At 44.3% G+C, this 13,477-nt stretch overlaps 1 long non-coding RNA gene across 2 annotated transcripts; it reads left to right on the forward strand.

The window, feature by feature from the left end:
• Positions 1–10,837: 10,837 nt before the first annotated feature.
• LOC132457545 (uncharacterized) lies at positions 10,838–13,149 on the forward strand. Of its 2 annotated transcripts, XR_009525713.1 has the most exons (4): positions 10,838–10,989; positions 11,811–12,067; positions 12,764–12,916; positions 13,061–13,149. It is a non-coding gene; the product is annotated as an uncharacterized LOC132457545 (long non-coding RNA). The 2 variants fall into 2 exon arrangements; XR_009525712.1 differs by having other exon boundaries at positions 12,764–13,130.
• The last annotated feature ends 328 nt before the right edge of the window (positions 13,150–13,477 follow it).

A 13,477-nucleotide genomic window follows, 5' to 3' on the forward strand; every position in this document is an offset into this window, starting at 1 on the left:
AGTGGTCTGCATGGATCAACCTCATTAGCCAAGATGACCCAAGGCTGAGGTCAACTTAGCTTCCCCCCAGTTCCCTATACATTCCTGTGCACCATCTGTTCTGAATCCAGATTCTGCAAACACAATGCTTTCCACTATTTAAAATATAAAACCTATTAATAATCATGGTTTACCATAGAATATACTCACTAATTTCTACCACATACACAACAGGCAGAAAACAGAACTAGCCTGTTAAAAATAATAGGAGCTGAGATGTTTCTGGTGAGGCAGGGATTGGCCTTTAGAGGGCATGGACATCATCAAGGTAACCTTGACCAGCTTCTGAAATACAAAGCTGTAGATGATCAGTCATTCAGTAGCTGGTTATCTGCAAAGAGGGGGGTGCACACATCTTGGGATTGTCAAAATGAGCGGCTAAATTTGATGAGTTCATCAATTATCAGGAGAATTGCAGATGAGATCCGGTCCTTACCAGTGTTGCAGTATTCCATTATTATGGATGGGACAAGGGATGTCTCTGGTGTTGAGCAGGAGGCGCTGTGCCTACGTTATGTTGACACGGATTTGCTGGTGCACGAAGACTTCATAGGGTTGTATGAAGCAACTTCTACAACAGGTGAAAACCTTGCCCGGATCATTTCGGACGTTCTGTTGAGGCTGAATTTGCCAATATCAGGCCTCAGAGGTCAGGCATATGATGGAGCTGCGAATATGGCTGGAAAGTACTCAGGTGCACAGGCTGTTATTCAGCGAGTACAGCCACTAGCACCATATATACACTGTGGAGCACACTGTGTCAAATTAGTTACACAACAAGCTTGCTCAGCCTCGTGTGTGGTGCGAAATGCACTTGACTGGATACATGACCTTGGCACATTTTTTGGGCGGTCTGGTAAGTTGAAAGACAAGTTTAAAGCCATTGTTGCAGCTGAAGGGGAAGGGCCAGCCCTGTCCATCAGGCCTTTATGTCCCACAAGGTGGACTGTACGCTCACCTGCTATCCGTGCTGTTCTCAGCCAATATGGTATGGTACTAAGTGCACTAGAGGAGATGGCTGCAAGTCATTCTGAGTCTGCAAGCAGGGCAGAGGGCTTACATGTTCGACTGCAACAGGGTAATGTTGTACTGGGACTTCTGCTTGCTTTAGATGTGATCAGTGAACTAGAGGTTCTAAACAAATCTCTCCAGAAAAAGACTCAGACAATGGAGGGCATGCTCTCTGCAGTCTCCTTGGTCCAAGACAGCTTAAAATCCAAAAGAAACACAGAACACTTTGAGGCAGTCTTTAAGGAGGCAGACGACAGGTGTGGGAATCTGTCTCTAGATCCCATTGTTCTACCCCGCACACATAGGCCCCCTAAAAGATATTCTGGGCAGGCTCCTGCATACACACCTGGATCAGCTGTGGATTTTTACAGAGCAGAGTTCTACCGTGTCCTCGACACAGTAGATACACAAATTACTGAGAGGTTTATGCAACCAGGCATTCAAACATTAAAAGAACTGGAAAACTCACTCCTTACTCCCATTCCAAATGATGCAGCAGTTCGCAAATATCCTGAACTGAAAGAAGAAGACTTGAGAGTCCAACTGGCAATGTTTAAAAACAAGTACAAGGTCAACACAACTGCAGATGCTGTGCATGCTTTGCAAGAAATGCCCCCTGAAGTCTGTGGCCTGTTTGATCAGGTAGAGACACTAGTGAGATTGTTGATGGTGGTGCCCATATCATCTGCTGAGGCAGAGCGCAGTTTCAGTGCGTTACGCAGATTGAAGACATGGTTGCGATCAACCATGACGCAAAAAAGACTAAATGGCATTGCTGTGTGCCATATTCACCAAGAGAGGCTTGACAGACTGGACAGACAAGACATTGCCCAGCAGTATGTTCAGGGCAATGAAAGGAGGAGAGATGTTTTTGGGTCCTTCAGTGAGTCTGCTTAGACAGTACATTTTTTTTTTTTTTTTCATTTATGTAAATATGTTGTTGTGTTATATACACAAATGTTTAAATAAATATTTTGCATAAGGTCAAGTAGGCCTTTGTTTAACAATGTTCACTGTTGTTTATCCATGATTTCAATTTAGAATTCTCCAATGGCTTTTCAGTGCAAACCATTGGCCCATAGGCTATTACGAAAGTAACTACTTGAGCGCTAGTTAAAGCCCAAATTACACAAAAATAACTAATTGAGTTGAAGTAATTTGCTGACAGCTTGGTCCCCCCCAGTTCAAAAAGCCCATCTGCGCCCCTGGTCCAGACTCTCTGTATAAATTAAATGAAATGAAGTGAAGTACGAGAGTCTGGTAGAACCAGGCTACCCCCACAGTGTATGGGGGCAAAGCGAGCGGCCAAAGCCGCAGACCTGCTCCGCGGTCTGTCATTTCTGATTGGCTCAGCCTGACACACGGCCGGGTCACTTACTTCTCGTTGATCTCACTGAAGTTACACAGAAATACGAAAATGTCAAAAAGGAAAAAGGTGGTGGAGAGGAAAAAGAATTGGGTGGTGCTCAGAAGTTGAGGTTGAAAAGGAAAAAAAATTAGAGCAAGACGCAGCCAAATGTGCTAAATTAACTGACCTTTTCCGTGGAAAAGCCAAGGTTGACGGCGACGCCCCTGTCAGCGAGACCAACGGTGAGGCGGGAACAGGACACAGCATGCTCGCAGCAGCGAGCATGTTTGCCAATATAATAATGACTTAAACTAATTATGGAAGTACCAGAGACGTCAGAGAACTATTCATAATATTGTAATGACCACGGAAGAGGCAGTGAATGAAGTATGGATTAGAGAGCGATTATTTGCTAGTTTTTTTCCAATTACAAAATTAAGGAAAGTCTGTCTGTCTGTGTGTGTGTCCTAATATTTCTCCTAAACGGCTTGACCTATCACTCTAAAATGTTGCATAGCCCCTCAATATATACCTGGCCAGAGACTGACAGTGCCATTTTTCAAAATTTTCAATGCAAACGTTGGTTAAAAAAAAGCTTGATTAGTGATTTATGTGAAGCAGTAACCAGCAGAAATTTTTTTTCCACTAAAATAATTCTATCTTGCACTATTTAGATCATTTTCAGCCTTGATTTACCTTTCTAGCCACATGCAATTTCTAATATTTTGTACATGGACAAGATTGCTTACAAAATATTTCCCAGTGATCTTCACAATATTCTAAACACATGCACATTCCAACATTGACAGGCAGTTGCAATGCACATATCCACAGATAAGGACTAGTTTTTATTATTTTACACCGTGGCAAAATTCTTCACAGGCTATTCTCGCGGTCTCATAAAAGGCCTCTCCATCCCAAAGTCCAGGGCCACATTTTTGTCCCAGTCCATCCCTGATTGCACCCCCAGCAATCAACAGCTGAATTTAACCCCTCATGAAATTGGATGAATCGAAAAATGATTTCTCCAAGATCCCGGTTTGCACTTCTTTTGTTCTTTCTGCTCAAAGCTATACAAGCCGAAAAGATGCCGCAACACTCTTTTTCATTCTGTTTTTATTCACTTGAAAGAAACTGGGTTTGAAATGTCTTTTGTTATTTTTGGTGAACGGTATTCTTTGGAATAATAACACAACATATGCCAGGAGTCAAACCTGGAAAGATGCGATATCCATTGCACCACTAGCCCTGCAGTTTTGGTGAGCACCTTCATTCAAATTCCTCCAATAAGAAAGGTTGCTGTAATATTCAGATCACGCCAGTAGTCTGAATCAATGTTAATATTCACCATCAGCTGGCACGTACTGTTACTTCATTACGATAGTATAAACTGATAAGAAAAGTAAGTGTGCTAGTCTGTTAGCAGATAGTCAACATGATGCTAGCACACGGCCCGTCCATACCACCGTTCGATACCAAGAACGAACCCAGCTCTATCGGACCGCAATGGACTAAGTGGCTTCAGAGATTCGAGAACAACAGCACGGCTATGAAAATAACCGGAGATCCAAGATTGAAAGCCTTTTTGCTGCATATAGCCGGCGAAGGATTGCACAACATTTACGACACAATGGCAGGAGAAGGAGACAAGTATGGAGACGTGAAAACGAACCTCAACAACTACTTACACAGCTGCCTGGTGAGAATCTAGATGTTTATAATACCAGACTTCGCATGCTAGCGAAACACTGCGAGTTTGGTGATGTAGACAATGAAATAAAATCACAAATCATTCAAAGCTGGACGTCCTCCAGGGTGCGCAAATACGGTTTGAGGGAGACAAATAAGACATTAAAAGAACTCAGGACTCATGAGCTGTCTGAATTACAGTCAAAAGGAATTGAAGAGGGTTCCAATCTCGCTGTGGCAGTGAATCAAGTGCATAGACAACCCCAGAAGAAGGCATACCAAAAACGTCCAGTAGGTGGCAGCAACGCCCATTGCAGGAACTGTGGTGGTGAGTGGCCACACAGAGACGAATGCCCTGCAAGAGGCAGACAGTGTAAAGCGTGTGGGAAGCAAAACCACTTTGCAAGACAGTGCGGGGTGTGACGGTTCCCTGTATGTTGTGTCTTCCATTTGTTTCTAGGACTGGGGAGCAGAGACCTACTTAATTGGTCATTAGGAGTGATTGGCGTGCACCTGGGCCCGGGTGCCAACGCCCTATAAGAGTCTGCTTCCCCAGTCCTTCCCTTTCTGTTCTTTTCAGCTCCATAGCCATGCACACCTTTCAACACTTATGTTGAAACAACACACACACCTATAATCCACTCATGCATACACACTCCACACTACGGACTTACTGACTTCCACATCCCATACTTTTATTATAATTTGAGCACTTGGATTGGTTTGGTTTGATTAAATACTTATTTTGATTGGGAAACTGTTGTCTCCCGTCTTTTTGTTGTGTAGCCTGGCACCCCTAGGCAAGGTGCGTAACAAGGTCGATACCACAACACACGGAACAGAAAACAGACACAAGGACATACAAGAAAGACTACAGGAAAAGAGTCAACCAGGTAGAAACACAAAGTGAACCAGCTCAGCATGAGTGTTCCTCAAGCAGTGATGAATGTTATGCATACACTGTTAAAAGTAATAGAGACACTAAGCAGCCACTGACAAAAATCAAGCTGAATGGCGACACAGTGCCAGCTCTGATTGACTCCGGTGCTGCAGTAAACATCAGTGAAAAGACATTTAGTAACCCGAGTGTCCAGCCCCGCCTCCTTCATACAGATCTCAGGATACTAGCCTTTGGATCCAACGACGCGCTGCCCATCCTAGGGAAATCCACAAACAGCGTGGAGGCGCGAAAGAAGAACAAAATAGATGGAACGTTCTACGTGATCAAAGGTGATGGCTGCTCCCTACTCAGCTACCAGACAGCTGATGAACTGGGGTTGATCAAAATTGTACACTTTATCAGCCCTCCCCCAATTAGGCTCACAGTGGCAGATGAGCTTGTGAACAGCCACCCAGAGCTGTTTGATGGCATCGGTAAGCTCAAAGACTTTCAAGTCTTTGAGCTTACCGTTATCAACCCAGACATACAACAAACATACCAGCCACATCGCAAAGTTCCTTTTCATGTACGCGAGAAAGTTGAAGATGAGCTACGGAAACTCGAAGCAGAGGACATCATTGAGGAACTGACAGGCCCGACACCCTGGGTCTCGCCCATCGTAACGCCACAAAAGAGAGCCTCACCTGACTCCTACTATAGACGACGTCATTCACGAACTGAATGGAGCGACAGTATTCTCAAAGCTGGACCTGACGTCGGGATACCACCAGCTGGAACTACATCCCAACAGCAGGTACATTACCAAATTCACAACGCACCTGGGACTGAGGAGGTACAAGCGCCTCAACTTCGGCATCTCCTCAGCTGCAGAGGTGTTTCAGAATGCTATCCATCAGACACTTCAGGGCATCGCCGGAGTGAAGAATCCCAGCGATGACATCATCGTTTACGGGGCGACACAGCCTGATCATGACTGCTGTGTTCCAGCGACTAAAAGAGCACGGCCTCACACTGAAACGAAAGAAGTGCGAGTTCAACAAGACTCGACTGGAGTTCTTCGGGTTCATATTCTCAGATGGCGGCATCTCAGCTGATCCGAAGAAAGTCGACAGTATACGCCAAGCCGACAAACCCAAGGATGCAGCAGAGGTAAGAAGCCTCTTGGGCATGGCGAACTACTGCTCACGCTTCATTCCTGACTTCGCTACAGTCACGAAGCCGCTGAGAAAGCTCACGAGGAAGAGCACTCCCTGGCAGTGGGGTGCGGAACAGGACGCAGCGCTGAGCATGCTGAAAGAGAGTCTCAGCAGTGAGACCACGATGGCATACTTCGACCCGAACATGGAAACAGAGCTCATCGTCGACGCTAGTCCAGTAGGACTAGGCGCAATACTACTGCAAAAGAACAAAGAAAAGAAACACTACAAAAGGTCAGTGCTCTCATACGCAACAATACGTGGCACACGGTCACAAAAGACACTGTACTGAGACAATATGAACGTGTGAAAAGAGAGCTCACAGTGTCACATGAAAATTACATCATACTAAAAGGTTCCAGAATCGTAATTCCCTCCTCACTTGAGCACAGGGTCCTCCAGCTCGCACATCAGGGAATCACGAAGACAAAGGCCCTCCTGAGAGAGAAGGTGTGGTTTCCAAACATCGATCGACAAGCTGAGGCGATGGTGAGAAACTGTTTGGCATGTCAAGCTAATACACCAGAAACTCACAACGAACCTCTGCAGATGTCCGACCTCCCCAACACAGTCTGGCAAGATGTCAGTGCAGACTTCTACGGCCCACTGCCGACAGGTGAACATTTGCTATTTATCGTGGACGAGTACTCCCGGTATCCTGTAGTGGAAGTCATGCACTCCACCTCTGCTAATTCTGTTATCCCTGTCATGGACAAGATCTTCTCGATGCTTGGCATCCCCAGAACGGTGAAGACTGACAACGGCCCCCCTTTCAACAGTGAGCAGTTCAGCAAGTTTGCAGCCTACATGGGGTTTTTCACCATCGAAAAATCACACCACTATGTTCATTCATCATTGGTTCTCAAAGTGCGGCCCGCGGGCCAATGGCGGCCCGCGGAATCATTCCTGGCGGCCCGCAATGACATGTTCTAAACAGTTTTTTTATTTTTTTTTATCACAAATATAAATAAATATAAAGAGAAAATTCGACTCTCTCTAGCTTTCAATTAAATCCTTTTATATTTTTTAGTTTTAATCCGGCTGTACATTACTTTGAAAGGGTGAACCTCAGTTTCATGATTTAGACCTCACTTGACCTCACTCCCAGAGGTCCACGGTGCGGGTGCAATGTTTCTTTTCACCACTGGGATGCTGACGGCGTTTCCCGCCAAAAATGTTTTTCCTTTGGCGGCCCTCAGTCAAATTTTGGGTTCCTAAATTGGCCCTCAGTTGTCAAAACTTTGAGAACCCCTTTCTAACGCAACTGCAGAGGTTCATGAGAACACTTGGAAAGTGCCTCCGTGTTGGCCATAGGAATGCGCGATATAAACGATATACGATATAAACGATAAAAAATGGCCTACGATAGAGATTTTAGTTGTATTGCTCTATCGCGATAATGCATGTTTGACGCGATCTATCCATGACCCGCGAAATATAAAGAGCCACGTGCTGCAACCGTCTGCAACGCATCACCTTTACAGTATTTACTGTATTTACAATTACAGTACATTTACCACACTCAATTGTGACATCTTTTGTGGGAGGTAAACCGACATATGAACACTGTCAGCAGATACTTGGCTTGGATTGTCATACTGTAATATTACAAACTTTATTACTGTAGTCCAAAGAAGTGTTTGTCTGTGTTTTTTCTCTTTTTTTCAATGCAACACTACAGGAAATCTATGCCAAACTGGAGGACACAGCAACATTTTATATATGCAATTGGCAATGCTTCAAGATGTTAGTGTTTTTTAGGTCATAGTGTTCTGAGAGGAAACATGTGTTAAGTTATGGCAGCATTGTTTGTGGTGTGGTTGTTGTAGTGCATTTTGCACCAAAGGTTAACAGATATGCAGAGGTGTGTGTCTCTAAAGCCCACTGTGTTAAGTGATAGGGAAAAGTGACCATGGTATGGGTACATGACCGAAAACGATAGGAAAAAACTGTAAATGTGGGCGATAGTGTTTAAATGTGGTCGATAGTGTTTGAATGTGGTCGATAGTGTTTAAATATGGTTGATAGGGTTTAAATGTGGTCGATAGGGTTTAAATGTGGTCGATAGGGTTTGAATGTGGTCGATAGTGTTTAAATATGGTCGATAGTGTTTAAATGTGGTCGATAGGGTTTAAATATGGTCGATAGTTTAAATGTGGTCGATAGTGTTTGAATATGGTCGATAGGGTTTAAATGTGGTCGATAGGGTTTAAATGTGGTCGAGAGGGGTTTGCATGTTTAAATGTGGTTGATAGGGTTTACATGTTTAAATGTGGTCGATAGTGTTTGAGTGTGGTCGCTAGTGTTTACATGTGGTCGATAGTGTTTAAATGTGGTCGATAGTGTGTAGGTGTGGGCGAGAGTGTTTAAATGTGGTCGATGGTGTTTGGATGTGGTCGATAGTGTTTAAATGTGGTCGATAGGGTTTACATGTTTAAATGTGGTCGATAGTGTTTAATTGTGGTCGATAGTGTTTAATTGTGGTCGATAGGGTTTACATGTTTAAATGTGGTCGATAGTGTTTATATATGGTCGATAGGGTTTACATGTGGTCGATAGGGTTTACATGTGGTCCATAGTGTTTAAATGTGGTCCATAGTCTTTAAATGTGGGCGATAGTGTTTAAATGTGGGCGATAGTGTTTAAATGTGGTCGATAGGGTTTACGTGTGGTCCATAGTGTTTAAATGTGGGTGATAGTGTTTAAATGTGGGCGATAGTGTTTACATGTGGTCGATAGGGTTTACATGTGGTCCATAGTGTTTAAATATGGTCCATAGTGTTTAAATGTGGTCGATAGTGTTTACATGTGGTCGATATTGTTTAAATGTGATCGACAGTGTTTAAATATGGTCGATAGTGTTTAAATATGTTCTTTTCACTCACTCTCCACCTCATCCCTAACTCTCCACCTCAAGCTGGTGTGTAGTGAGCGTTCTGGCACCGATTGGCTGCCGTGCATCACCCAAGTGGGTGCTACATATTGGTGGTGGTTAGTGAGGTCCCCCCTTCACTTTAGGCGTCTTTGAGTGTTATTAATTATTATTATTCTTCATGTTTAACCTCTGTTTTCCTTTTATTCCTAGTCTGTTTTACATAGTTTTGAATGATGACTATATGCTCTGTAAGGTGACCTTGGGTGTCTTGAAAGGCGCCTCTAAATTAAATGTATTATTATTTATTATTATTATCATCCGCGACCCGCGAAATTTAAAAAGAGTCACGAGCTGCAACCAGCTGCATCGCATCATCCGCGACACGCGAAATTTAAAGAGCCACGAGCTGCAACCGGCTGCAACGCATCATCCGCGACCCGCAAAATTTAAAGAGCCATGAGCTGCATCCGGCTTCAACGCATCATGTCATCTAAGTAAATATGGCTGAAATGGAGGAGCTGGTGATTGCGCTCATTTCATGTTCATTTCAAAATTGTATGCGTTCATTTTGCACTTTTATGTTTTAATATCAATTATCTGTGCACACACTTGGAAGATTTTTCCTTATTTAAAATAGCCATGCCTAATACTGGACGTATTTCCCAAATTCACAGTATCCGTTTCTTTATTAACAAGACACCACCAGTTTTAATTTCATTAAGAGAATTATAAGTCTCTGCAGCTACAACATTATGTTGTATGATTACAGTTTTGCACAATAAATGTTCTCAAAACGACATACTAAGTTTCTTTCTTTTGTTTTATACATTTAGCAGTTTGACTTTCCTTAGAGTCTATGTAACCTGTTCTGAAATGGTTCTATTATGATTTATATATCGTGATATATATCGTTATCGCAATAGGTTGCAATGCATATCGCAATATGGATTTTAGGCCATATCGCCCATCCCTAGTTGGCCACATGGAGAATATCCCCTGGAAGAAGCATCTCTACACGTTCCTACGCGAGTAACGTGCAACACCACACAGCACAACAACATCACCCGCCGAGTTGCTGCTCAAGCGCAGCATACACACAAAGATGCCTTCAGTGAGCACACCTATCGGACCAGACGAGGATCTTCGCCGGAGACCGCAAGGCCAAAGCCAAGATGAGGGTGTACTCGGACACTCGCCGTCACGCTCCGCCTTACCCTCTCCAACCTGGTGACATGGTATTGTGCTTTCAACCCAGGCACAATAAACTTACTAAAGCCTACAATCCTAAGCCGTACAGGGTGACCACCGTCAAGGGCTCTATGGTCACGGCTGAGCGTTAGGGACAGTAACAAGAAACTCCTTCTTCAAGAAGCTCCAACCTGGCCTGCGTGACACATCTGCAACAGAAGAAGAGGATGGGGAAGTCACCGCTGACACAGTCCCAGTGGTGGAAAGGTACCCCGCTAGGCACCGACAGCCTCCACAGTACCTCAATGACTTTGAAACAGCCTGAGAAAACAGGCAACATGGATAAAAAAAATATATATATATATGTTTCTGAATCTGAAAGTGTGATTCTATGTTTTATATTTGAAATGGCTTTTGTGAAAGCACTTACTTGATGCATTACACTGAAGCAATTTGATTGTATATTTCATTGTGTTTAATGTTGTTTACAGACCAAGTGGATGTTTAGTTAATGAATATTCAAAGTAACCAGAAGTATAAGTAACAGACAAGTTCAACAAGTTCAATCAGCTCACGCCATTAGTCTGAATCAGAGCTATCGAGAGAGAGAGTTGCGACACTTCCATTGGACTCCGTTGTAGCGCCTACTTCCGGGGTATGGAGCCTCGAATAGTTCCAAACAACCATTTTACGGCGTAGGAGACCGTTCATTTCCATTGCTGGCCGCCGAGTAACTTCTGAGGTAAATTGATTAAATAGCTACCTCTTTTAAATTATCAACTGTCTATATTGTATCAGAGGCCCTTTATGATGCATATACTGACATTTATTTGTATATGCACAGCGTAATTATATATATATTTGTCTTGGTAGTCGACCGATTGCCGGCTAGTTTGTTAGCTTGATTTCACCATCTGTGAAGGTATCTCCAGGGGTAAATGCATTAAATAGCTACCTCTTTTGAATTATCAACTGTCTATATTGTATTAGGACCTTTTTTATGCATATACTGATATTTATTTGTATATGCACAGCGTAATTATATATATTTTTATCTTGGTGGGCGACCGATTGCCTGCTAGTTTGTTAGCTCGACTTCGCCGTGTGATGGTACCTACACCAACAATTACAAAGTTCAGTAGTGAATCTAACTTTTAGTTAGTTCGTTATTTATGTTGGATTGCTAGGATAATTTAGGTTGATTTAAGGACGGGTTTTATGATGCGATAGCTAGTAGAAATAACAGTGTGTTTGTTTAATTATATCCTGGAAAGGGTGATGTTCAGCACATACAGATGCCGCCGCTTCAACAATGCTGATTATGATGGGCAGTCAATTTAACCTGTATGGCTTTTTCGTTTTAACTTCTTGTTGACTGAATTGTTTCTCTTTCTTAGTGCCAAATTGATTCTCTTTCTTAGTGCCAAATTGATTATTTTTTGTTTTGTAAGAGCCCTCTGCTCTCCATTATTTTTCCTTTTTAGTTGCCTTATTAGGTGAAAAACTCATTATTCCACCAAAGAAAATCAAGTCATTGTGTGATTTTACATGTTTTATACACAGAAATTAGTGTCACTGCTGATGCTGTTGGTGGATGTTGTTGGTGGCTGCTGGTGGTGGCGGCTGACGACGTTTGCTGATGGTGGTGGCTGGTGCTGGCGTTGGCTGCTGGTGGTGGCTGCTGGTAGATGCTGCTTGTTGTGACTGCTGGAATAAGAGGAGGCTGGGGGCTGCGGACGGTGGGCCAGGAATGGAGAGGCCAAATACATCCATGGCAATCAGTAAGCCGGTTGGCAGTGGCCTAGATGTTATGACCTCAGGTGAGGAAGTCTGCTTTGTTGAAATTGCCTTCTTAGTCTGACTCTTGCTTCCAAGGTACCCCTTATGCCGCGTTTCCACTGCAGGGTGCGGAACGGATCGGATCGCAAAGGGGCGGTAGGGAGGGGGCAGTATAGCCCAGCTCAGTTCCGAGGTCGCGTTTCCACTGCCGACAGTACCCTTGGTGGTAGGCCGGATGTCAATCGCCGCGGCAGCTACGTAAACATCGTAAACAACGTCTTCCTCCGCAAGAATGCAGACGAACGTCTCCACCTCCTTGTTCGCCCAAGCAAGCTTTTTACGCGACATGTTAATTGTAAAGAATAATACCTCGAGGCTACTGTTTGTTTGTTTTTATCCCCGCGTCACCCGGAAGTGACGATTCTGTCGACCAATCAGCGGAGGGGGGGTGTAGCTAGAATTCCAGGGTACCCTTTCAGGCGTCTGGTCTCGTTTTGGGTACCGCAACGGAGGAGTCCCTAGAATGGGGTCGGAACGGGTACGGCAAAGTCCGGGTCACGCCCACTTTTGGCGGTGGAAACGCGATCCGACCCGCACCTTTGCGATCCGATCCGTTCCGCACCCTGCAGTGGAAATGCGCCATTATTATGCTTGTTTACCTTCCTCTCAGCCCTGATGCAGTTTGACTGAATCCTTAACCTCAGCCTGATATATGTTGACAAGATTTTTTTTTTCAGCTCATGGCATGAGGGAAGGTTGCTGTCCAGACCCATGGCCTCTCTTTCCAGCTGTGCCACTACATTGGAGGACTGCATGAGGGAATCACTCGTCTGAGAACGGAACAGCTGCTCCACGTTCTGCAGGAGCGTGAACACCTCATCGGATGGACGGTATAATGCTCCCCTTTTAAATTCTTTTAATTCAAGTAATACAGCTCTCTCACTTGCGGTGTTGGTGACTTTTTCCACCAGTGCACACTTGCATTCCTCACAGAGTGAGAAGCCGATAACCCTCTTCACTATGTATCCTGCCAGGTGGTAGAGGACACAGGACTCGGTCTTTGTCATGTCAGGTGGTGATGGGTCTACCAGCTGCTCCACTCTCACAACCTCGGAAGCACTGCAGTTCTGGGTGTTCAGGAAGTCCGCCAAGTGGTCTGATGCATCATCCAGGTAACTGCCAGTATGTGTTGTGGAGAGGAACTGCCCTACAGTGACAGCCCGTAGTGCATAGTGGAACTCCACAGGTGTCGGGACAGAGTTCCTCTGACGTATGCAAGAAAACGTATTTTCTAGGCAGTCCTGTGTGAACCGGCTTGTGAGAACAAATTTGTGCCCTTGTCTCAACAGATCTTGCTGGACCTCCAGAATTGTTGTTGTGGCCATCACCAGTCCAGTCTGGACTGGTTTCCAGCTGCCCTGGGGACCGATCTTCAGGCCCCGAAAATGATG

Source organism: Gadus macrocephalus, chromosome 5 (assembly GCF_031168955.1).
Source record: "Gadus macrocephalus chromosome 5, ASM3116895v1".
Classification (NCBI taxonomy): domain Eukaryota; kingdom Metazoa; phylum Chordata; class Actinopteri; order Gadiformes; family Gadidae; genus Gadus; species Gadus macrocephalus.